The 26,054-nt window shown below is 42.6% G+C and overlaps 1 long non-coding RNA gene across 1 annotated transcript; it reads right to left on the reverse strand.

Moving 5' to 3' along the window:
* Positions 1-17,326: 17,326 nt before the first annotated feature.
* On the reverse strand, positions 17,327-22,646 carry LOC104985720. Its single transcript, XR_824965.1, has 3 exons — positions 22,462-22,646; positions 20,000-20,111; positions 17,327-17,852 (listed from the first exon to the last, which is right to left on the reverse strand). It is a non-coding gene; the product is annotated as an uncharacterized LOC104985720 (long non-coding RNA).
* Positions 22,647-26,054: the final 3,408 nt, after the last annotated feature.

Raw genomic sequence — 26,054 nt, forward strand, 5'->3', positions numbered from 1 at the left:
TTTTAGCTTTTCATTTCTAAACATTTCTGTAGCATTTTATGACATGCAGAATTTCGTATTTTTATGAAGTGGTAGCCAGTGTCTTTAGTGTTACTATTTGTATGGGACCAGTTGAACATCCACCTGTATTTTTCTAGTTCATTTAGGTTTTTATTTTACAAATTTACCTCTTCAAACCATCTGGAATGTATTTTGGTGTGAGGTAGAAAATTAAACAGTTTTCCACGGGTAGTTAGCTAGTAGTAGTTGTTGCTGTTCAGTGGCTCAGTTGTGTCTGACTCTTTGTGACCCCATGGACTGTAGCACACCAGGCTTCCCTGTCCTTCATCATCTCCCAGAATTTGCTCAAACTCATGTCCATTGAGTCGGTGATGCCATCCAGCCATCTCATCCTCTGCCGTCCCCTTCTCCTCCTGCCCCCAATCCCTCCCAGCATCAGGGTCTTTTCCAATGAGTCAGCTCTTCGCATCCGGTGGCCCAAGTATTGGCACTTCAGCTTCAGCAGCGTCAGCCGTCAATTACTGAATAATCCATCCTTGCTGATTTGTCAACAAGGTAGAGAATTTTATTTCCCCAAATGCCCATGAATTTTTCACTGATGTGAGAAAAAGTCTCCATTTCCAAAGAATTGCAATGTGTTTTGCCCATGGGGAGCAAGGGATGATAAGAAAGTGTAGAAATTCTAGGTCTAGGATGGGGGGCAGGTCGGAAGTCCTAGTGACCACTGATGTGGTCCATTATGGTACAGGGTAGAAGGGAAGAGAGATGCTGAAGGAGAGATCATGGACGCAATGAGGAATCTGTGTGGCTGACAGAAAGGAGAGATATTTGGTAGCTACTATGAGCATTGAACTTTGGGAAGGGGAAATACTTCTAGAGAAGATCTTTGGGAAGTTTTCTAAAGATGAAGCTCTTTAAGAAAATCTATAGTAAAATTTGTATCATTCTGCAAAATTTATTAAATGTACAGCATGGGATATATATTTGCATAACCTTTGGGATGGTACTTCATTTGTAGATACATTATTTATATATTATTTTTATTAGGGTGTATCAAATTCTTAAATTTTCTAGAATCTCATTCTGAGGTTTATATTCTGTTCTATCTTCGTACTGGTTCTTACCACTTGGAAATACACAGAAATTCTCATCATTTTTTCAGTTTCCCTAGTCCAACCTGTGAAGAGAATATGTCCATCGTGAATGATAAATAATCTAGCATATGATAGAATCTAACCCCTAGAAAAATGATGAAACTCATAGCTGGAAAAGAATAGCTGGTTTGCCAGGTAAGAGAAGAGGAACTCTTTCTTCCTTGTTACCGTGTTTGTCTGAATAGAACAGGAGTTGCTGTTGTGACAGAGCTGCCTGGCTGTCAGCTGACTCAGGCCTCCTATAAGCATCTAGGGGTGGGACGCAGGGTTTCTGCGAGCAAGGGGCAGAGTACTGAACACTGAAAAGCAAAGGAATGACAATGGCGTGGCAATACAGACACAAATCTCAGGGAAATCACCTGGGGCTGAAATTTGTGACAAGGAAGGAAAAGTTGTATTTTTTTATTACCATCAGTATAAGACTCAAAGAAGGACCCTTCGTATGGACTTAGAATATTTGAATCTGGTGATTCCCTATTATTCCTTTTATTTTAGACTCTCATTTTGCACAGGACTTTTATTAGGCAATCTTTGAAAATATTCAAAGTCGATTTAGCTGAATTTAAGGAAAAGTATTACAGTAGTAAATGTTTAAAAAGTTCAATAAAATTGCAACAAGCACTCTTTTTATGCTAATGAATATTAAAAGCATCTTCATATTTTTTGTGAGACAGGAGGCATATGTTATTTTATTATATAGATAGTCAATGATTTACTGAACACACCCTCTAATTACCAACAATTGATTTTTTCTAATGTTTGTTATTTCAAACAGAGTTGGATTAAACACTTTTGTTTATAAGTTAAATCATATGAATCATATGCTTTAAAACTATTATTGGCTCCCTGTTGCCCTTGGGATGATACATCCTCTTAAATATGGCATATATGAAGCTCTTTACAACCCAGCCCTAGGGCTTCCCAGGTGGTGAAGTGGTAAAGAATCTGGCCAAAGCAGGAGCTGAAGAAGATGGGGCTTCGGTCCCTGGGTCAGGAAGATCCCCTAGAGAAGGAAATGGCAACCCAGTCCAGTGTTCTTGCCTGGGAAATCCCATCAGCAGAGGAGTCTGGTGGGCTACAGTCCGTGGTGTTGCAAACAGTTAGACACAACTGAGTGACTGAGCATGCATGCACGCAGTCTACTTTGGAGTCCCCTCTGAAGCCAGCTCCATGCCCCCAAGTCTTCAAGACAGTTCAAGCATCTCCTCCTTTGTAAAACCTTTCCCCTCTTTCCCCAGATCAAGTGACACTTCCTTGCTCTGAGAAATGACAGCATTTTATTCCCATGTCTATGAAAACAAGTATCATAATGATTTCTTAGGACAGCTGTCTTTTGCCGTAGAGTTGAGGGTCTGAGGTTGTGTTTTCTTTCCTATGGTATATCCAGCCTAGTGACTGCCTCCTGCTGGAGTTTCTGACACAGAAAACTGTTGCTCAAGAAATGTGGAGAGAATGTTTGATTATTTGGTAGAATTTTGTCGAATCACTGATACTTTTAAGTTTAAATTATTTCTTGGGCTTGAAATGATGGGATGTCATGCACCTTTCAAAAAGTCAGTAGACAGAAAGGAAGATATTACAAAAATCCTCTGGAGTGTTCTCTGCCCTGGGACTGCAGTAATAATCCCCTCACAGCTGCCATTTCCAAGATCTAGCCATGGCTTGGTGGGTCTAGAACTGGAGCTATGAAAGGGTGTGCCAGAGGGAAAGGAAAGAACAGAAGTCTTTCTATGAGATCAGTCCCAGGTTCACCCCTGAACAGTTTCCTAGATAGCAGAATCCAAAGTCTAGGCTCTCTAGGTAATGGCTAGGCTCTCTAGAATGGCTCTCTAGGTAATCCCTTTCTGAGCCCTGGAATGTCACTTGGAAGAAGGATTACCTGGTGGGAGGAGAGCAGCACTTGGGAGCACTGAATTAGCAATGTAAATGTTTTTAAGAAATTGGAAACATGGATAGGCAAGGACCTTCAAGTCTAACAGAGCACCTGGTCAACCAAAGCACAAGGCCAAGCCTTCAAAAATGTGGCTGTGAATTGAAGAATTTGCCTATCAATAACCTGAGTTCAATGACTTCAGAACTTTAAGGTGATCCATAATAAGAAATGTATTTTAACATTGTAACCCAACACAAGCGTATACAAGTAGGCATGACTAAACAACACTCTCATATTTGTTTTAATGTATGCAGCATATTTTGATATTTTAAATTCTATTTCACTGTTTTTTGTTTGTTTAATGCTAGTCATGAGCCATTGCATTGATTTTAGGACCTGCAATATGAAAATCACTGCCCAAGGATAGCTGAAGAAAGGAAGTGAAATGAAGTGTTAAGTCGTTCAGTTGTGTCTGATTCTTTGCAACCCCACAAACTATAGCCCTCCAGGCTTTTCTGTCCATGGCATTCTCCAGGCAAGAATACTAAAGTGGATTGTCATTCCCTTCTCCAGAGGATCTTTCCGACCCAGGGATCGAACCCGGGTCTCCTGCATTACAGGCAGACTCTTTACCATTTGAGCTACAGGGAAGAAAGGAGAGTATCGTAATTTCTTTAGGAGAGGAATGCTCAGATGCCCAAAGTGAGGTTCTTACCCAGGAGGATTGTCATGTGTGCTATCACCATTCATCTTAAGTAGGGGATGAAGGCTTGGAGTCCTCAATTTTGTTAGGGAAACACCAGCCATCACCTGTTAAGTATTAATTGTGTGTTGGGAAGAGACAAAGAGATTAAAAGGGAAAGAGCGAGCATGCAAGTGTGTGCTTGAGAAATAGAAAGGCTATTCAAAATGTGCCTTTGCCCTTGGGCAATCATGTGTGGAATGGCTAATGCTGCAGGAAGAAGACGTAAAAGACACAGCGGAATGTTCAAAGAGACTTTTTGAAAAAAAAAAGTACTCATACTTACCTTTTGGGGAACCACACAAAATCAGAGTCTACTAAGTGAATTAATCTGGAGATCGAAGCTCATTCTTGGCCTAGAGAAGTGAAAGGCTTATAGGTAAGGGCTAAGCAGACAGCACAAACTTTTTAATAATATGAAGTTCACAAATATTTTTTCTCCCACTCTTGGGAAAGTAGAAGGAAATAAATTAGAGGCGCATGCCAGGACCTTCAACCTTCCTGCCTCCCACCAACTTCTAGAACAACTAAACATCAAGCCTCCCTTAGTGGTTTCCTCTTTGTGTGAACGTGCATGAGTGATGGGAAAGAGATATACTTGAGGCCAGTACATTTTTAACTCCCTGGGAGGTATTTTTTATCTAAACATGCCTTCATTTGGGCCTTCAAAGATGAAATAATGAAGCGACTTTCACTGAGTGCCATATCTTATTCTATCATCGACTTTTTATAGACTTGAACACTTACATCAATTAACACCTTTTAACTCAGGACAAACTCCTCCTCTGGGAACAGTTCTATCCTAAAGAAAATGCAGATATGGGAGTTGCGCTGTCGTTCTGGGCTTAAATGCTATTCTCCACTCAAAACAGCAACCATAGAATTTGCTGTGGGGAGAGAATATGCCACTCCCAGGGGCACGTGCGAAAAAAAAAATTTTTTTTTCTTTTTTTTTACATTAAGGGTTATTTCTTTTTGAAACCCCCATTCTACCACGCGGCAGAAGTTTAACCTTAATAAATTCAGAATAAATCCCTTTGAGCATTTTCTGTCTCCCATTTCTCTCCTAGATTGCACCTTATGTTCTGGACGCCTGACATTTGCCACGGTGGTCATATCCTGCCATCCCCTGAGGTGTGGACATGCCCTCCTGTCCCTGGCCCACGGGCCTCACTGCCAGCCCTACCACATGCCTTCAGCTGAACGATGAGTCTTTGGAGGTCTGTTGTGTCCCTCTCTCTCCCACATCTGTTCCTTTTTGGTGTTATGGGAATATTCAACTACTCCACTGAAGTGGAAATTCTCATGGGATCCCAGGAAAACATACTTGAAGCTCCAGGATGTGGTATGCTAACAGCCTGATTTCCTTGAAAATATGTGAAATGTAATAAGCAAGGAATACACTACTTTCTTAGGCACCACGTCAGTGCGGTTACCTCAGGACAACAAGGGCCTTAGGACAAGGAAATCACTGTGCTGAGTGTCTTCTCCCGCCCCTCCTGACCCCTTCCACCTTCTCCCCATGCTCTGTGTGCCCTGGGAGACTCCACAGAATCTTCATGTGGGCCTCTCTGCCCTCTGGCTCCAGCGTGGTGCAGCCGGAGCGAGGCCCTGGCAGTAGATCAAAGAGCAGGCAGAGGAGGGAGGTGGGTGTTGAGTTTCCTGGCTCCTTTCCTTCTGAGTCACAGGTGAGCAGAGACTGTATTCCTTTCCCCAAAGCCATGGGGCTGTTGGGTGGCCATCTCCTGCAGACACAGACACAGTGATGGCACAGCTGTCTCTGGGCTCCAGTGACCACTCCCTACCCTGCCCTTTAGGGCTAGAGATGGTCATGGCCCCCCAATGCATCACCATCTTTTGTTGGCTTCTCTATACCCTGCCCACTCACTGCTTTGTAAATAGTTCCTTCACTGAACTCTCTCTACTTATCCTGCCTGCCTTTGCCATCTGTTTTCTGCTGGGACCTGACTGAATCAGTTAGTTTTTCAGATATTAACCAGTAGGAACACCCTCTGCCTCTAGTTATAGGGTAAGATTTCTTGGATCTGGAGTGAGTCGGTTATATGTGCAACAGAGAGACTGTTCACAGTCTACGGTATTTTACCCACCTCATCCATCACTGTGGCTTCCATTTTTGTAGCTTTTTCAAAAGGGACCACCTTGCCCTCAGTCCTTGATGAAGAGGCAGCCTTAGGTGGCCATGTCTTTCCCCGTGTGTCTTTGCCCTGCCCACTACCCTCTTGTCCCCATCTGTCTCCCCAAAGCTCAAAGTCCTCATACCTGGGCCAAGGACAGTAAGTTTATAGGTTGGCCAGCAACCTGTGCCATCTTATTTGAAAAGATGAAGGAGACTTATCAGTGCCCTCCTTCCAGAAAAAAGTGAGTCAAAAAAAGCTATAGGAATAAAATGATTGGTAGCTGTGCTTGAAGTGGAGAAGTAAACAGAGAGTCATCAGACAGAATCAAGTTGACAGGTAAAGGAGGCCACCAGGGGTCCTGCCAAGTGAGGGTTATAAGGAAAGTTTGGGGTGTGATAAACAGATGCTAGAAGGGAGAGGGAAGCTACGTGTACTAGAAGAAGATGATGCTCATGGGGGAAGTTGGAGGGAACAGTGATTGCATCGATCCAGGCAAGAGCAGGACCCTTGAGAACAGAGCCTTCTGAGAGTCCCAGAATGTTTTTTTAGAAGAAACAGGGGTGGTCCTCTGGACTGCATCTCATGAAGCCTGCGTTTGCCTTGTAAGAGTATTGTTTTTACCTAGAGGTTATGCGTCTTTAGGGGAGTTTGAGAGGAGCTTATGGGCTTTCTGGTGGGCCTTGGGGATGGTCCCTGAGAACCTCCAATTCTTCATGCTCCCACAGCTTTGGATCCTGTCTGAACATCTATCTTCGTCCCAGGGTTCCTGGGAGATTGCCGAGCAGGGTTGTTAAGAGCAAGGTCTCTGGAGCCAGCCAGTCTGGTTTCTATCCCAAATTTGCCACTTATTAGCTACATGGCCTCTGGGCAAACGGCTAACTTCTCTGTCTCTGTTTTCTCATCTGTAAAATGAGGATAATAATTGTACCCCTCTCACAAGGTCATTGCCAGTGTTAAATGAGTTAATAGGTAGAACAGTAGTCGACACATGGTGTTTCCTAAAATTGTTATTCATGTTTCTTTCACAACCGACCAGACTCCCTTTGCTCATCAGATGGCACTGTGTGTGTGGTGGTGGCAATGGGTGGCGGTGGAACAAAGAGGCTCCAGCATCGGCCCTCCAGGTTCATACCTCCTTTACCGGCTACATGACTCTGAAACTTGCCACATTTTCAGTTTACCCACCTGTGAAATTGGAGTAATAATCCTAATACCCACCTTGAAAAGTTGTTGCAGGGGCCCATTGTACACGCATAGGCAGGACTGAGCAGTGTCTGATCACAGTTAACACCGAGGAAAACTGAAGTGTTATTACTACTCAGGTTAGTGTATTGGAGAAGGCTATGGGACCCCACTCCAGTACCCTTGCCTGGAAAATCCCACAGACGGAGGAGCCTGGTGGGCCGCAGTCCATGGGGTCTCGAAGAGTCGGACACGACTGAGAGACTTCCTTTTCACTTTTCACTTTCATGCATTGGAGAAGGAAACGGAAACCCACTCCAGTGTTCCTGCCTGGAGAATCCCAGGGACGGGGGAGCCTGGTGGGCTGCTGTCTATGGGGTCGCACAGAGTCGGACATGACTGAAGTGACTTAGCAATAACAGTGTCTGTGAACTTCTTTCCGAATGCAGTTTATCTAAAACAGGACTTTTTCATTGACCTAGAGCTCTGTGCTCTAGGTAAAGCTCTGCACTCTAGGTGAACTACTCTAGGGCTTCCCTGGTGGCACAGGTGGTAAAGAATCTGCCTGCAATGCAGAAGACCCTGGTTCAATCCCTGAGTCGGGAGACTGAACTGGAGATTCCCTGGAGAAGGGAATGGCAACCTACTCCAGTATTCTTGTCTGGAGAGTTCCATGGATAGAGAAGCCTAGCAGACTATAGTCCACAGGGTTGCAAAGAGTCGGACACAACTGAATGACTAACACTTTTCTTTCTGTACTCTAAGATGTATCTTCATCTTTGCACTGGTTCTCATGGTGAGCTTACACTTATACCTATGCTCCAAAATTCAGAAAACTTATCTAAGAAGTCATTGATGTCAATTTCTAGAAATTTTCAAACTCTAAAGCAAAGGAATATATTGATTGGAACCTAGAGTTGAATACATGTATTCTTGGCCAGCTTATTGAACATCTGTTGGCCTTGATCTAGGAACTAGTATCATAAAGATAAGATCTTACCCCTGACCATAAGGAACATATAGTTTAGGGAGAGAAATGGGCATGTGAGCAGTAGGTCCCCTACAGTGTGATGCTTCCTCTGGAAGAGAAACTCTCAGAGGGGCGGTGATACTTCAGAGGAAAGAGCAATTAACTCTGCGCACAGACAGAGGTGGGAGCAGCCCCAGGCTTTAATATATCACATTTGAATTGGGTCTTGAAGGATGCATGGGAACTCAGCAGGGAGAATAAGAGAGTGGAAAGGTAGGTAACGGACTACAGGAGAAGGAATAATGTGTTCCCAGACCTGAAGCTGTTTAGAAAGAGGTAGGGGGAGAGACGGAATTGAGAGGGAGTGGAGATGAAGTTGGGTCAGAGCCAGATGGGGAAGAGCCTCGTACGCACCGCAAAGAAATTTGGACTCCATTTGCAAGCATTGGAGTTGGGGAGGGTGGGTGTCAGCTTTTAAGGAAAACATGGCCACTTTCTTGTTTCACTCTGGCAGTGACTGGAGCAGGAGAAGAAGGAAAGGAAAGTAGGTATATATAGTTACCACAATATATACAGTGGAACTGTATATATATGGAACAGTTAGAACTGGACATGGAACAACAGACTGGTTCCAAATAGGAAAAGGAGTACGTCAAGGCTGTATATTGTCACCCTGCTTATTTAACTTCTATGCAGAGTACATCATGAGAAATGCTGGGCTAGAAGAAGCACAAGCTGGAATCAAGATTGCCAGGAGAAATATCAATAACCTCAGATATGCAGATGATACCACCCTTATGGCAGAAAGTGAAGAGGAACTAAAAAGCCTCTTGATGAAAGTGAAAGAGGAGAGTGAAAAAGTTGGCTTAAAACTCAACATTCAGAAAACGAAGATCATGGCATCTGGTCCCATCACTTCATGGGAAATAGATGGGGAAACAGTGGAAACAGTGTTAGACTTTATTTTTGGGGGCTCCAAAATCACTGCAGATGATGATGGCAGATATGAAATTAAAAGACGCTTACTCCTTGGAAGGAAAGTTATGACCAACCTAGATAGCATATTCAAAAGCAGAGACATTACTTTGCCAACAAAGGTCCATCTAGTCAAGGCTATGGTTTTTCCAGTGGTCATGTGTGGATGTGAGAGTTGGACTGTGAAGAAAGCTGAGCACCGAAGAATTGATGCTTTTGAACTGTAGTGTTGGAGAAGACTCTTGAGAGTCCCTTGGACTGCAAGGAGATCCAACCAGTCCATTCTGAAGGAGATCAGCCCTGGGATTTCTTTGGAAAGAATGATGCTAAAGCTGAAACTCTAGTACTTTGGCCACCTCATGCGAAGAGTTGACTCATTGGAAAAGACTCTGATGCTGGGAGGGATTGGAGGCAGGAGGAGAAGGGGATGACAGAGGATGAGATGGCTGGATGGCATCACTGACTCGATGGACATGAGTCTGAGTGAACTCCGGGAGTTGGTGATGGACAGGGAGGTCTGGCGTGCTGCGATTCATGGGGTCGCAAAGAGTAGGACGCGACTGAGCGACTGAACTGAACTAAACTGAACTGATGGTTACCACATGCTCAGTCGTGTCCAATTCTTTGTGACCCTTTGGACTGTAGCCAGCCAGGCTCCTCTGTCCATGGGATTCTCCAGGCAAGACTACTGGAGTGGGTTGCCATTTCCTCTTCCAGGGGACTGACCCAGGGATCAAACCCATGTCTCCTTTGACTCCTGCATTGCAGGTGGATTCTTTACCACTGAGCCATTGGGGAAGTAAAGCAGGTAAGGTGTGCAAAAAGACCCAGTCCCAGCACACCTGAAGTACATATGTAGAGAAGCACAGAACTTTTAAAAGGCATGTTTGGAAGCCAATCAAATGTGAACTCTGTGTCTCTCATGACTAAGAATCCTCTTTGGACAGGTAGAGTTAAGGGAAGTGTTTGCAGGAGGAAGAGAGAGAAGGGTGGGTTGAAGCCTTCATTCCACAGCTTTCTTGGGTCAGAATCACCATTACCACTTGTGATTTCCAAGCACCCTGCAAGTTCGAAGACACCCACCACAACAGCAGTAAGACAAACTCTTGGGTCTCCCTTCTCAACTTCAGGCTTTTGGCTACTGGACGTGAATCTTTTTTTACTGTCCCTGTTAAGACCATTTCTTATGACTTGATGGGTGAGCTGAGGTCTGGACAGCCATGGCGGCAGGGCAGGGGAGCTCTGGGGCAGAAAGGAAAGCCATGAGAAGGCAGGTCTGCTGGGCTTCCACAAAGTCAGAAGAAGCATGGAGTGGCATGCTTGTTGGTAGAAGGTGGTCTCAGCCAGGTTCTGTTCCCTCTGCTTGGGTTCATGAGGAACCCTGCAAAAGGGACCTGCACTTAGCATCAAGTGACTCTGGTCGGTGAACACAATCAAATTCCAGAGGAAGGGGTGACATCCCTCGGGCCCCTGCCCGGGTACAGAATTTGACTGGATTTCCACCATAAGAGGGGCTCCCAGGTGCTACCTACAGGAACTTGGACATGCTCACTCTTTTTTTCCTTTATTCTTCAAATACACTATAGGAAACACCACACGATTTTTTTAGGGAAAAAAAACCAAACAAAAAAAACATGAACCATACTTTACTTTTGTGATGAGCTCTTTATAAAATCAGATACTAGCAGCTCTTATTGCCCTGGCAGTCTAATTTCAAGAGACCTGGGGGCCCTTAGGACTTTTTTTTTTCCTTTTTCATGCATCTATACACCAGTTATCCATCTAAGACATACCAGGTCACTTTGTAATTCCTGAGTTGCAGACAGCCTTTTCAAATTGGAAACAGCGTACAACCAGCAAAAATGGACCCCACATTCAGCTTTGGACCTCTCCCCGAGGTCCCACATCGGTACCACACACACACATCTGCATCCCCATATTACAGCTGCATCAACAGAGGCTCGCGGTTAAGGGATGGCCCAGGATCGCCCAGTGAGGCCCCGTCTGAGCCAAGAATAAGATCTGGGCCTCATGACTCTCGCTCTATTCCCTTAATGCTCTCTGCCCTTAAAAGGTGATTAAATGGTTCTTTTTTCTCCTGAAAAAGCGAGTTGGGGGGGAGTGGTGGGAAGTGGGGAGGGGGAGAGTAAAAGGGGCAAAATTAATTTGAATGCAACTATTTTGCCCAAGTCTCGGAACACTGTAGTTCTTTTATTCGTTTGGAAGAAGTGGGTATACAGAACAGCTTTGTTTTTCAATTCATTAACTTCCACAGAAAAAGGCCATCCTTTCTGTTTATACTAAAGGAACTGGATGTCGGAGCCATCGCCATGTGTGTGGTGTAAATAAGAAAGGCCACCAATGGAGATCCGCCCCTTTCATGATGAGAAAATAAAAGTTAGTTACTTGGGTTCCAGGGGAAGTTTCTTACTTACCAGATGTCAGCCTTTATTTTTTGTTTCCAAGAAGTAGGTAAAATCACTGTGGTTTTAAAATTCATTCCCTTTAATTTTTTAGAGCCCCGGTGACTTCTAAAGCACGTCTATAGACATAAACGCTTTAATGGAAGAGGAAGGCATCCAGAAAATGCACCGTAGATGAGAGACATCCAGGGAACAAAGTACTCCTGGTGATCGTGGGATAATTACATTCTTCAGCCTTGAGCGCCGAGCTGGGTGTCAGTAATTCCTCTACCAAGAAAATCAGGCCCCCAAGGAGTTCTGATAATGCTGTTGCAACATTTCGATGATAAAGGAATGTGATATTTTTGTATGTCTGTTGCAAGAAGATAAATCTAGTTGTGCACATTGACCGGGGGTGACGAGAGGATATTGATAACAAATCTGGACTCTTCACGTGTTCCATCTGTACCATTTGCTTCAGTTCACGTGTTTTAGCACTTTTACTCCAAACTGCAATTCTTGACCAGGCTCACAGTGAATGTGGTGGGGTTGCTCATTTCGTAGGTCCAGACTCCGAAAACAAAACTCTCAACTACACTGTGTTTAGTATTCATCTCCAGTTATCCTTGCACGATTAAAATATAAAGCAAAGAAAACATTTTAGTCATGTCAGTGCTGACCTTTGAATCTGTGCTTTGCTCCATCAGTGTTGTTTGATTTACAAGGAAGTGACAGTTTGTTTCTGTCTTAAGCTTATAATTTTAACCCAAGTCCAGGAATGACCTCAAAACACAGGCCAACTTCTTGCGATCAGTGGTTGGTCAGGGACTCAGAGAAAAAGCTTCATTTCCAAACAGTAACACAGGCAGCTTTGATGGGCCTAACCTTACAGACTGGAATAAATCCATCAGTCACCTGAGCACCAAGATAGCACACCACCTAGATGGGTGTGAACCTAAGGAATGAATCTCCTCCCTTCATGTCTTAACAATTCTACTCCCTACCCTGTCATTTCCAGTCTTGCCCTGGGGGCTCTAAGCCAACCAGATGCTGATCAAGTGACATGGACCCTTGTTAAGGTGCGTGTGTATGTGTGTTTGTTAGCCACTCAGTCGTGTCCGACTCTTTGTGACCCCACGAACTGTAGCCTGCCAGGTTCCTCTGTCCATGGAATTCTCCAGGCAAGAATACTGGAGTGGATTGCCATCCCTTTCGTCAGAGGATCTTCCCGACCCAGGGATCAAACTCTGGTCTCCTGCATCACAGGCAGATTTTTTACCATTTGAGCTACAGGAAAGACTTTTTAAGGTGGTTAAGGGACAAATGCTAGAAAAACCTGCTGGGGAAGCCCATCTTATTGTTTTGTGATTCTTCACTTTGATCCCAGACAGGAAGACTGAAGCCTCATTAGCAGCCAGCACCCCTTGTTCCCTAAGGACTGAGGCTTTGACAGTTAATAACGCCCCCAAGAACAGAGTCTCTTGGCCAGTGGTGCTCAGCATTAACCATCGTGCGCAGAAAGCCCATCCCCCACAGCCAGTCCTTACAAGACCCCTCTGTTCTACCTCTACTGTCTGTCCCCATCCACTGTCTGCCTCCTGCTCTGGGAACCTCCTCTCCCTCCCACCCTACAGCCAGCCAACCCCATGCAGCAGGCAGCCAGAAGGACCCTTCTGAAACATAAATCAGATGGAGCCAGCCCTCCAATTAGAATCTTTGAATGACTTCCTGTTGAGCCTAAAACAAAATTTTCAACATGACTTCTAAAGCGCCTGATATTCTGAGTCCTCCCCAGCTTCCCAGCTCAGCCACAGGCCTCTCTCCCTTGACTACTCGCCAGGTCTACAATGCTGACCTGTATTCAGTTGCTGGACCATGGCAGAGCCCAGCTCTCCAGGATGCCTGGATTTGCATACACTGTGCTCTCTGCTAGGAAGGCTCTTCCTACTATTTCTATGCTTGGATGACACCTACCCATCAATCAAGTTCCAGCTGAGAGTCCCTTTTCAAGAGTAGTATTTTTTAAACACTCCCTGCTCTCTCAAACAGATTTTTATTGACTCCAGTAGTTTTTTGTCTCTTTCATAGTACTTCTCACAGCTAATCACTTATACTTTTGAATCATTATGAAATTAATACCTGTCTCTCCCTAAGGGTCCCCTGGAGAAAGAAATGGCACCCCACTCCAATATTCTTGTCTTGAAAATCCCATGGACAAAGGAGCCTGGTGGGCTACAGTCCATGGGGTTATAAAGAGTCAGGCACAACTGAGTGACTGAGCACACTCTCTATGGGTAGATGCTTCTCAATATCTATCATCCTCTAATTAAAAAAAAAGAACCCCAACTTTCATCTGGGCTCTTTGTTATTGTCGTTGTCTAGTCACTAAGTTGTGTCTGACTCTTTGGTGATCTCATGGACTGTAGCCCACCAGGCTCCTCTATCTACATTGTTACCCACCTAAATAGTCTACGTTTCCCACTCTCTGCTGTAGCTAGATGTGGGTGGGTAACTAAGTTCTGGCCAATGACATATACCCTTCTCCTTCTATCTTCCTTTTTGCTGATCAAAATGCAGATGTAATGACTGAAGCTTGGATAGCAACCTTGGACCATGACCAGGCTTAGAAAGTTGCAACAGAAAGAAAGGAGCCTGGGTCCCTGAGGATACCAAAATGACTTCCATACCAGCCTGGACTTGTCAAATTTCAATCTCCTTTAATTTGATAGAAATAAACTTCCATTTTGTTTTAGCTATTTTTCTTGTTATGGATCTGTATTGAATTAATATTTACAGAAAAATGAATGCAGCTTACTTTAAAGATGAGAAGAGTGAGTCCATCTCATATCTTCTCTGGGGAAAGGAGGGGGAGTACAGGCAAGGCGCAGGTCTTCAGTTCTGTGTCTTTCACGTGGCATGAATTTTGAATCTGTTTATCATCTTTTCATAGTTTCACATATCTTTGTAATGGTTTCTCTTCTTTGATTTTCTCTTCAATCTTTTCAAAGATTGAAGGCAGGAGAAGGGGACAACAGAGGATGAGATGGTTGGATGGCATACTGACTCAATGGACATGAATTTGAGTAAACTCTGGGAGTTGGTGATGGACAGGGAGGCCTGGTGTGCTGCAGTCCATGGGGTCGCAGAGTCGGACATGACTGAGCGACTGAACTGAACCCTGCTTGCAAATTAGGTCACAAAATTTCAAGAGCCAGCTTTTTAAAATTCACAGGAATTAAGATTCTCACATCTATGTTATATGCGCTGCTGCTGCTAAGTCTCTTCAGTCGTGTCCAACTCTGTGCGACCCCGTAGACAGCTCCCCCATCCCTGGGATTCTCCAGGCAAGAACACTGGAGTGGGTTGCCATTTCCTTCTCCAATGCATGAAAGTGAAAAGAGAAAGTGAAGTTGCTCAGTCATGTCCGACTCCTAGTGACCCCATGGACTGCAGCCCACCAGGCCCCTCCGTCCATGTGATTTTCCAGGCAAGAGTACTGGAGTGGGTTGCCATTGCCTTCTCCATGTTATATGTGAGTATGCTTCAAATATAGCTTCACCACACGAAGAAGTGAATTTGCAAACAGAACACCTCATGTGTGATGTGCCCTGTAGATCACGCATCTCGATAAGATCCTCACAACCCAGTGAGGAGACTGGAGTCCATACGCTCATGTTGGCTCAGAAACAAATGCTTAAGGTAAATCTGAAGTCAGTATAACAGAGTGCCACACACAGGCTTCTTAAATTAATTTCTGAAACCAAAAAAAAAAGATCTAATGTTCTAGATGTTTATGTACATCACCGGTTAGCAAACTGTGACCTGTATGACCTGTGGACCAAACCCAGGCAGCTCCCTATATGGGGAAAGAAATTTTTTTGGAACATAGTCACACCCACTCGCTCATGTATTAGCTGTGGCTTCTTTCCGACTTTAATACAAAGAACTTCTGCAGAGACCACATGGCCCACAAAGCCAAAAATATTGCTACCTGGCTTGTCACAGGAAAACTTTGCTGATCTCTAGTTTATGCGATAGGGACACATCTTTCTCAGCCACTTTTTAAAATTGCTCTAATTGTGAAAAACTAGAATGTTCTTTAGGAAGTCCGCCTCATTTTCCCAAATGAGCTTCTGAGGTCCTACCAGTCTGTCGTTGGCACTTTTGGATTTTTGAGCTCTGCTCTGTGGGGGCCTCCACTTTTGCTGTTTGTGGTGCCTCTCTAGCACCTCTGTGCAAAGACACAGGCAAGTTGATTTCAGCATTTCTGAGGCTGGGTGCTCACCATCCACATTCCACAGTGAGGGGCTTCTCCCCATATCTCCTTAGGACCGTGTCAGTCCTTCCCACCAGCTCCCCATGAAGGTGGAAGTTCTTTGCTGAGGCGTGGTGGCTCAGATGGTAAAGAATCTGCCCGAAATGCAGGAGTACTGAGTTCAAGTCCTAGACCGGGAAGATCCCCTGGAGGAAATGGCAACCCACTCCAGGATTCCTGCCTGGAGAATCCCAAGGACAGAGTAGCCTGGTGGGCTAGAGTCCATGGGACTCGACTGACTGACTGACACTTTCACTTTCAAGTTGCGTGAACCCCCTGAGGGTGTCCTTGGGACAGAGTCCCTCTGCAGCCACAAGGCTCCTCTCTTCCCTGTGGGGACCCCAAGCGCCAGCACCCCAGACCGGGGGAGGTTCCTATGGACCCTCTTCTTTCCCATGGTCTTCCATCTCCCCATTCTCAACACACATTTCCTGTGACCTCTTCCCGCAGCTGGTGTCCTCCTTCCTGTTCCCTCTTCAGGGAAGTGGGGTGAGTTCTGGCCCCAGCGCCTGAGGCTGGGGTGTGGGGTGGGGAGAGTTCCAATGCAGCTTGCAACCATTCATTTCCTAAAGTGTCTGAATCAGACACACCTCATCACCATGAAGTTTAATTTCCTTTTAAGTGTCTCCACCCTGCACACCATTACAAATTATTAATAAGATACTTGTATTTCTCTCCTCAGCGCATCTTTCAAGTAGCACCTTCATATCCTAAGGAAATATTTTCTCCTTCCTGTCCTGAGATACACCCCTAAGTGTCCCCACAGTAACTGGAAACCAGAGGAAGCTTTACGTCTCCCAGGTCCCTCCTGCCACAGGGACCTACCCTCTTCTTTAAGGTGGCTTGAGTTTGTCCTTCCGCAGAAACTACTCTTTGTCTTCTGTTGGATGAAGAGGCTGCTGTATGAACTGAAAGGGTAGCACTGGTACCCCTGAAAGTTTCCATTTGGCGCATTTCTTTTGAGCCTTCATTTCTGGGAAAGGTTTGCAGTGAGCCTTCCCAGGTTTCAGGGGAGAACAGCCTTATTATACCTCCTTCTTCTGAAGTCCACTCTTCACAGGTTTTTTTTTTTTTCCCAGTCATTAGCCAGTCTCCTTGACCTCAACAGATGCCCCTGGCAGAAATGCAGAAGCCAAGTTTATAGACCAGTTGGCATTTAAAGACTCTGGGATTACTACTGAGCATGAAGGAAAATAACAACAGTAATAAAGCAGATGACATTTGTTAATTGCTTACCATGTCCAGCTTTACGTATATTCCATCACTTGGCCTGCAAAACAATTTGATGGTGTAGGAGCTAGTATCATCTCTACTTTACAGAAGCATTGAAATTAAACAGTCTTCCAAGATTGACTCAAATATGAGCAATCTGACTGTAGATTTCATGTGTAACCCCTTGCACTGTTCTTGCCATCAGAGTCCCCTAACCACCTCCTGCTGCCAGCAAATAGTTGAGCATCTTTCCCAAATAGTTCTTTAGTAGCATACTTCAAAAGCTTTTGACCTGGAAGTTCTATCCCTTGGAACTTTTCCAAACCAAATAATGAAATGTAAGGGCAAATATGTCTGTATAGCAATGTTTGTAAATATTTTTATTAGTCTGAAAAGTTAGGAACAACCTGGATATCCAACAATAGAGACTTAATTAAATACATTGTGGAATATTTATGATATATTACAGCAAAACCATTAGCAATTTTAGAGTAAAAAATAGTTATGGAAAAGGGATAATACTTACATCACGAAGTGAAAGCATCAGATTATAAAACAGTATTCCATAATCATAGGAGAATGTGCATGTAAATATTTTTAAAATCCCTGGAATATCTCCAAAAATTGTTAATAGTGGTTATCCCTGAGTGATGGTATTTTAGTACTATTTTTTAAAATAAAGTTCTGTGTTTTCCAAGTTTTCTGAATTATAATTGGAAAAAAAATCTACAACTTTTTTTTATCTTTGTCTACATAAAGATCCATTTACAAATTTCTCACACCAAAAGAGATTTGTTGTATCACTCACTTTTACTCCCTTTGAGTTACTGAATTGAGTGGAAGATGAAACTCTGGATTCTATGTAGGCAATTGTCTTTTTTTCTCAGCTCTGAAAAAAAACAAAATAGGTTTCTTATTGGTTAAAATAAATTTGTAGTTGGGACTGAAGAATATATTGGGGCTTCCCAGAAGGTGCTAGTGGTAAAGAACCTGCCTGCCAATGCAGGAGACACAGGAGACATGGGTTCAATCCCTGGGTAGGGAAGATCCCCTGAAGAAGGGCATGGCAACCCACTCCAGTATTCTTGCCTAGAGAATCCCATGGACAGAGGAGCCTGACAGGATACAGTCCACAGAGTTTCAAAGAGTTGGGCATGACTAAAGAGACTTAGCACGCACGCACTGAAATAATAAAATCAAATAGCCTTTAACGCCAAAGACATATGATGTACCCATCTACTCTGGTCTAGCAGAACCAGAATCAGACTAGTTTAACTCATTTATATAAAATGTAACATACACAAAAGAGAAAATTTTCAGGAGAAATAAGCATTTGACTGTTTGCTGTGCTTCTGTTTCTTTAATGAGTATTTCACAAATAGATATTAATGCCACCAAGCTAGATTTTGTTAGGAAAAGCTATAACAAATATTTGGGAAGATGTCCTTCAAGATGATTGAGCTCAAACTACCGCTGGCAGAAAAGGGAAGAGGAGGTGGGGGGAATCAAGTGGGTAAGGAGCAGGGAGAAGAAGGAAGAAGAGAGAGGAGGAGAGGGAGGAGGAGAGGATGAGAAGAACTATGGACCCAGCCTGGATGAGACATAATCTCCATTTCCTTCAAGAGAGCTGGATTAAGGCGATGTTCCATCTTGAGTGTGAGGTTTTCCCAACAACCTGTACTCTAGCCCCAACAGCATGGACATCACCTGGGAAATGACGGCAATAGAGAAATCTCAGCCCCCACCCCCACCCCATCCCAACCTGGATCAAAATCTGCACAAAATCCCCAGGTTATCCACATGCAAATTAAAGTTAGAGAAGCACTCACCTGCATCTTGTCCAAAGCCCATGGCTGTTCTGGAATTACTTAGAAAAGATTGACTATCTCCCATCTCTCTTTAGTGACCCCTAGTGGTAAACCCAAAAGACCAACATAACGGGATGACTGAACTTATTTCCACTGAGAACCAACAGCTGTCCAACCCTCCACCAATTGATCTGTCTCAAGTACTTGGAAGATTGGAACTCTAGCTGGCCTTCCTGATTTAGAAGGTCTGATGTAGTCCGATACAAACTGGGAGGGTGATATTTTTCTGCATATCACTGCTGTTGCAATTCAAAACCAACATTTTTGAATGAGATTATTCTCTGAGTATTTGAAAAACACTGACAACTCACTTTTGGTCTCTTAACTGGAGACACATTCAGAAAATTCATTTCTCACTTTATGTTACATCTTTTTAAAATATAATTGTGTTTCTTTATTTTGGCTGTGCGAGGTTTCATTGCTGCACAGGCTTTCCTCTGGTTGTGGCAAGCGGAGGAGGGGGACTACTATCTATTGTGCACAGCCTTCTCATTGCAGTGGCTTCTCTTGTTATGGAGCACAGGCTTTAAGGGGCTTCAGTAGTTGTGGCTCCTGGGATCTAGAGCATGGACTCAAGAGTTGTGGCACATGGGTCTAGTTGCTCCGAGGCATGTGGGATCATCCCGGATTAAGGATCAAACCTTTATCTTCTGCGCTGGCAGGCAGATTCTTTACCACTGACCCACCAGGGAAGCCCTGACAGTTACATCTTATGAATTGCCATTTGAACTAGCCCTCAGCGAAATCTTTATTCAAAAAAAAAGTGTCCCTTTCCAGGCAGATCAACGTTCAATTAGTAACTCAAATTTATGTAGTGGTTTGAGTTTTAAGAGAAAAAGGGAGAAGTTCAGGGTTTCGTAGAGGTGAAAGAACTACCCTAGACATCATCTGGAATTTTCCCAAAGTGTATTTCATCTGCAGAATATTAATAGAAATTATGGGGAAAAGGGTTCCAGAATGAAATTAGTGTAGGAAACTGGATTGAGCAAAGGTGGAAAGAGTGCTTTACTGTCGGAGTTCTCTGAGTTTTTGTTAAATTAAAATGCCTTGTAGATATCTAAAGCAAATTTCTAGTAGAACACATGTACTTTTTCTCTTAATCTCATGGAAATCTACTCTGTGGGGCCTCAGAGTTGTTAAGAATTTCATCCTTAGTCGCCATACTTACAAAAGTGCCCGGGCTTTCTGATTCTCAATCCATTTCTCTTTCCCATTATTATGAATTCTGATCTTATCCATCAATCCATCTACCATTTTGTGCTCTATACATAAATGCAGACCTGTGAAGGGGAAAAAAAGGCAAGAATAAAAGAAAAAAAAAAGGAGACGGAAGAGAGGAGACAGTGAAACGAAAACTTTGTATCAAATTGGAAGTAGGAGCTTAGAAGTAAATCAACCAAATGGAGACCAGCATTTCTTGAAAGATGCTTTCCTTCTCAAGGAAGGAGTCACTGTGAATTGGTCATGATGAGGGTTCACATCAGACCACTAGGGCACGGTTCAAGTAGTCCAAATCCCTCCCCCAGACTGACGAACACGAAACATCCATTTCCTCTATTTACAGGGAGGCTACAGACACAGCCATACGTGTCGCTGCTTGGTCCTTCAGTACTTTTGGCCTGTCTTTAGTGGTGGGGTCTGCATTCTTCAAAGTAAGTCTGTCTGTCATAAGTACTCTCTGAGAGAATCTTAGAGATTAAAAGTGTCATGTCGTCTGGCATTTTATGCCTTTTATTTGAATTCATTACCACAAGATGATTTCAGACTTGCCCACTGTATGTTGGCCTGTTTCACTGTCAGCTGCATGTCTGTGAATCCCCTTCCTTATGTGGTTCCAAGTTAGAGCTGATTGAAAATGACACTCAACAAGACTTGGGGAAGATAGAAACGAAAGGTCCTGAAGGTCATCGTAGAGTGCGGGGGTGAGAAGTGCCTCCCCACTGTGTATTCATCTGTCCTTCCCAATGGCCAGCCCTTCTGCTCAATGGCGACACTGGGCCTGCCACTAAATGCACTGCTGTGGAGACACAGAAGTGGTAGCCTCGACGAGCCAATGTCCCTCCCTCTGTCTCCCGCCCAATGTTAGAGCTGGGTGACTGTCCCTTCAAGATTTCCTGCGAACTCTGACTCATACACCAAAACCAGGGCTTTTCACCAAATCTTCAGCTCCCGTTTTCAGATCCTTTCTTCCCCCATCTCTGCCCGCAATCTCTATATGAAATTCTTCATTCCACAATATTGATCATGGTTCAGCTTCTCTGAGCCCTGACTGATACACTTTTGAACTCTGGTTCTTTATTCTGCTAGATTTTGATGTCTCCTATTAGGATGTCCTAATGTCAGATTCTGGTTGCACCTTATTCTGTTTTTCTTTCACAGACCAGATGGTGTTTCTGCTCATCCTTCACTTTCGCATTCCTATTCTGGAAGTGGCATCTTTGGATAATGCTTTCTACCACAAAATTTACTCTGTTTATCACCTTCATACAGTGTTTGACAAAGGTCTCTAGTCAAAAAGAAAGCTAGTAATTGAATGTTATATTGATGTTACTAAAGAATTGAAAGGCATTTTAAAGGCTTTGCTTTCTGTGACTGAGAGCTTAAATCAGGGGTTTGTACTAGACAGAAATAGAGATGTAAAATGTGGTTCAAAGAGCAGTGATCTTTCTAGCTAGGACTATGAGAATAATTAATTATAGGCTGCAGTTTAGCTTGCTTCAGGTGCTAATTTTTAGCTCTTAATAATATGTGATGTTATGAACACTTCTTTCAATCTTGGTGCAATAACAGGATACTCGTTTCTAAACATCGTTTTGGGGATGATAATGTGGTCATAAAATCCTTGGGAATAACCAAGTGCTCTGAGTTCATTGCAGTTAATGCCCTGTAATACAATGTTTTTAAAAGCAGAGGGGATTACAGGATGTTCTGTTAGTGCAGTACTTCTGGGCAGGTCTTGTTGATTTCCTATTGACTAAACTATTTATAGCTCTGCAGGGATAAGTTTCACTTGTAGAAAACTGATCGAAATGAGAAATGACTCTAATTTGAAAATAAAACAAACTATTCCTACTCATTACAACACAATTTTATCCGACAGAGATGGATTTGGTTTCCATCTGATGGAAAAGATAGCCCCAAACACCCGCAGACATTGCAGCTTATTACTCTGTAGAATATTAAACAGTTTTGCATCTACTAGCAAGTTATTTCAGCATCCCTTTCATTGTCTGACTATATAAATTTGTTCTTTAAAATCTCCACTGAACCAGACTTAACATTTTACTGGTCCCCTCATCAATAAATTAGTTATACACTTTTTCTTGTGTGTATAATTTATATTTCTATGAGTCATGTTTTAAGCTTTTTTGAAAAGTATGGTATATCAACAGCCAAAGAGATAGTCATTTACTCATTTATATTTCCTTTATGGCATGTATATCATGTTACTATAAACCAAGTTTGAGGTTCCAACTCATTTAAAAATAATTTCAAAGGGCGGCTACTTAGTTTTAACCTCTCTTTTGCATTCATTCTAAAACACAGAAATGTCTTACTACCTAGTCTGTCTTACTGCCTAGTCAATATCCGAAGCACTATAACACGTGCCTGGAGAGATAAGACACCCACCTGAGGCGGACTGTGCCATCAGTCTTGGCTCACCTCTCACCACACTGATGAGAACATGTAGAAACTCCTGGAGTTTGACATTTTTATATCTCTTGGCCCTTCCTTTAGGATAAAATAGTAAGAAGAGGACCCATGTCTCCACATTGCAGGGTGGATTCTTTACCAGCTGAGCCACAAGGGAAGCCCAAGAATATTGGAGTGGGTAGCTTATCCCTTCTTCAGCGGATCTTCTCCCCCCAGGAATCAAACCAGGGTCTCCTGCATTGCAAGCAGATTCTTTACTAACTGAGCTATGAAGGAAGCCAAAGTAGACCAAAGCCTTAAAGAGTATTAGTATTTATCAAAACCAAATAAACTAAATAAACAAATCAAGCAGACAAGCAGCCAATGGAACTGAAACCATGGGGATTCACTCATCAGTTGCTCTTGAAATCTACCCCTGTGATGGCCCTTATCACCCAGTTCTTTACCAGACTCACCTGAGGCTGGGCACCTTTCACTCCTCCCTGGAGGCTGAGGAACTTGTCCCATAGTGCCCTCCGTGCTGGTTTCCTCACGCTCTCTGCCCCTCCCTCCTTCCACATCCTGTCCTTCTGGATCTTTGAAGAAGGTGACATGCTTTTTCTCTACTATCTGGAAAAATTCTGTGTGTGCCTGTGTACACACACATATACATCATACCCTCCATGATTTCCTGTTCATCCTTCAGTTCAGACAGCATTTCTCAAGAAAGCTTTTGTAGCCACTCCAGACCAGAACAGACTGTCCTGTTTTACACTCTCACAGACTCTGTGCTTTTCCTTCCAAGCTCTTGTATGTGATTATGTCTGTCTCTCTCATTGTCAATAAAATCCGGGATCATTGTATCACCAGCCCTGGCAAAATGCCTGGTACATAGAAGGTGTTCTTGAATGAATTAATAAGAGCTCAATGCCTATTTGTTACATGGATGAATAGATGGCTGTTTGGTCTGTTATAGTCCCTAAAAGCAAAAGAAGCTGTTAAAATAGTGTGACTCTGACTTACTGTTAATGTCTGAATAAAAGAGGCCATTCAGATTTTGGACTGAGTTTGACAACATACTGTGTTGAGTTGTGGGGAGTCATTCCTCTACATTTCCAGAGGGAACTGGTAAAGCTCTTTGGAGGACAATTTGGCAAAAGCTTTAAAGATTGTAAAATTCACATACCTTTGGACCCCATAATTCAACTCTCAGAGCTATATTCTCTCTATATGTCTGCACATTCATGAAATATCTATGTTCAGTGTGACTTAGTTCACCATCTTACTTAATAAAGAACTACTGAAATGATGTAAATGTCCAATGATAAGAAACTGATTAATAAAGCAATGAATATTGCAAGCCATGGAATACACTGCAGCCATTAAAAAGATTGAGGTGGGTTTGTATATATTGATAAGGAATGATCTCAAAGATTATCATATCATTAAGTGAAAAAATTTCTGCTATGTCTGTGTTTATTCATTTATGCATAGGTTGTTTCTGAAAGTAGTGGTTGCTTTGGGAGGGGGAGATGTGTGTCTGAAGGGCAGGGGTAGGAAGAAGACTTATGCTTCATTAAATACACATTTTTAAACTTTTAACTTTGTGCCATTATCATGCATTAGCTATTCCAGAAATAAAGAAATGCAAGTCTAAAAGGTGTTTAAAAAGTTAGTGGAGTTTTTGTGTAGCAAATGAAAACAAATTAATAGGAGTTAAATCTGGGCTAAGTTTTGTTGATATTTCTTTGATTCTTTAAGCATAAATTTTCACGTATGTATGATCAGTGTATCGCTCACTTTAGTTATTTCTTCTCTCCTAGTTCCTCCAAACCTATCAGTCTTTCAAATGTCCCCCAAGCCTTATCTAATTTGGAAACAGGGGATCCCTTATTTGGGAGGCCCCAAAATAGGACCTCATCTGGATGAATGTTGAGGCTCTTGACATAAAATCTCACCACCCTCGTGAAACGCGCCCAGCACATCTCAGCCTACTGTATTGACTTTGGCAATACTTGTTGGCCTTGTCATGCCAATAACATTATTGCGACTAAATTGAACAAGCATGTGGCTATGTCCTCCAAATGTTTTCTGATACAGTTAAATGGAAAACTGTAGATTACATTTATTTATTTTGTGATAAACCCTTTGTTTATGTTGCTGGTGATCCAGAAAAAGTGGTCTCTTGCAACACGCCATGACCTAAACAACGACAAGTTGAATTACTATTTCATTTACTGTAGGAGACATTCCACCATGTGTTTCACAGAAATGACTTTTGACACAACATAAGAAATGATAAATTACACCCAACAAAAACAAAAGAGAAACTTGGAGTTTTACAGCAGATGATTGTAAAGAAAACATTTATTTGCATGTCTGTCTCCCACATTTTCAAAAAACAATGTACTTGAAACAAAAAAAGACCCGCGAATAGTAAAAACACTTCATTTTCCTCTTATAATTGGAAACATTTGGAGAAAGCACTTTGTCTTCTCAAACTGCATATTTATGGCTTAATTTTACATGGGGAACGTTACTATACCTTTTCCTCGCATTTCATTGTTATTTCAGTTTTAACAAATGACTAATATCATATTATTGAAGCAAATGAAGCAAGTACAATAGCATTTCAAGATATGCACACACCAGTGCATTCCAAGGCCTTCTACTGAAGTATTAGCTTAGTTTGCAAGTTCATATAAAAGAAGAAAGCAGGGCTGGAAATGCTTTCCACACCCCAATCAGTAATAATAGCCAATGTGTGGCCAAATTGCACAAGGATGAAGCTCACACAAAATCATCATAAAAAGCGAGATCAGTATGAAAATACTCATAGGACTTCAGGACATCAAAGAATAACTCTAACTGGTTTTAAACAGGCTTATGATGTCTACATCCTCCCTTTCTTTTGAATTATTTTTCAATTATTTAAAACTGCTTTGAGAGAAACTACATGTATGTCACCTAGCAATGAGACAGATACTTTTATTGTTAAAAAGCAGCACTGATTTCTGTTTTTCAGAAATAATGGCTTTAGAATTATATTAGCTTTTTGGAAGCTAAGACCATTATTTTTAACAATTTCCAGGATTAAATCTATTTATATTGACTAACTTCAAGCTGCAGATGAATTAATTCAATAATCCAGGGACATAATTTCCAGCTCAATTATCCCAGTAGGCTCACTGAGAAGCAGTGTTTTTTTTTTTCAAATCAGTTGATCCAGGATAGTTATAATGAGGGTTTATATGGTTCTAATGGGTGACTATTTATTTCTGTTCTTAAATTTTTAAAAACTACCTTTGCCGTATTTTAGGGCATCATACATCGAGAGCTCAGCTAAGCAGTTATTCCCATGCTGTATTTGGCCCAAAGTTATTTCTTGAGCAAAATTCTGACTCTGTGTAGGTCTCACCCTTACTCGCATATGAAGTGGTATCCTCGATTTGACTCTTTATTTTCATATGTTGTACTAATTTCATCAACTGCTTCTCTATTTTTTAAAGTACACAGACTATCTCTTCCCAAAGTAAAAGGTTTCAACACCAAGAACTAGAAAACTGCACCATATTTAGTATTTATTATTA

Source organism: Bison bison, unplaced genomic scaffold (genome assembly GCF_000754665.1).
Source record: "Bison bison bison isolate TAMUID 2011002044 unplaced genomic scaffold, Bison_UMD1.0 scf7180017864057, whole genome shotgun sequence".
In the NCBI taxonomy this organism is placed as follows: domain Eukaryota; kingdom Metazoa; phylum Chordata; class Mammalia; order Artiodactyla; family Bovidae; genus Bison; species Bison bison.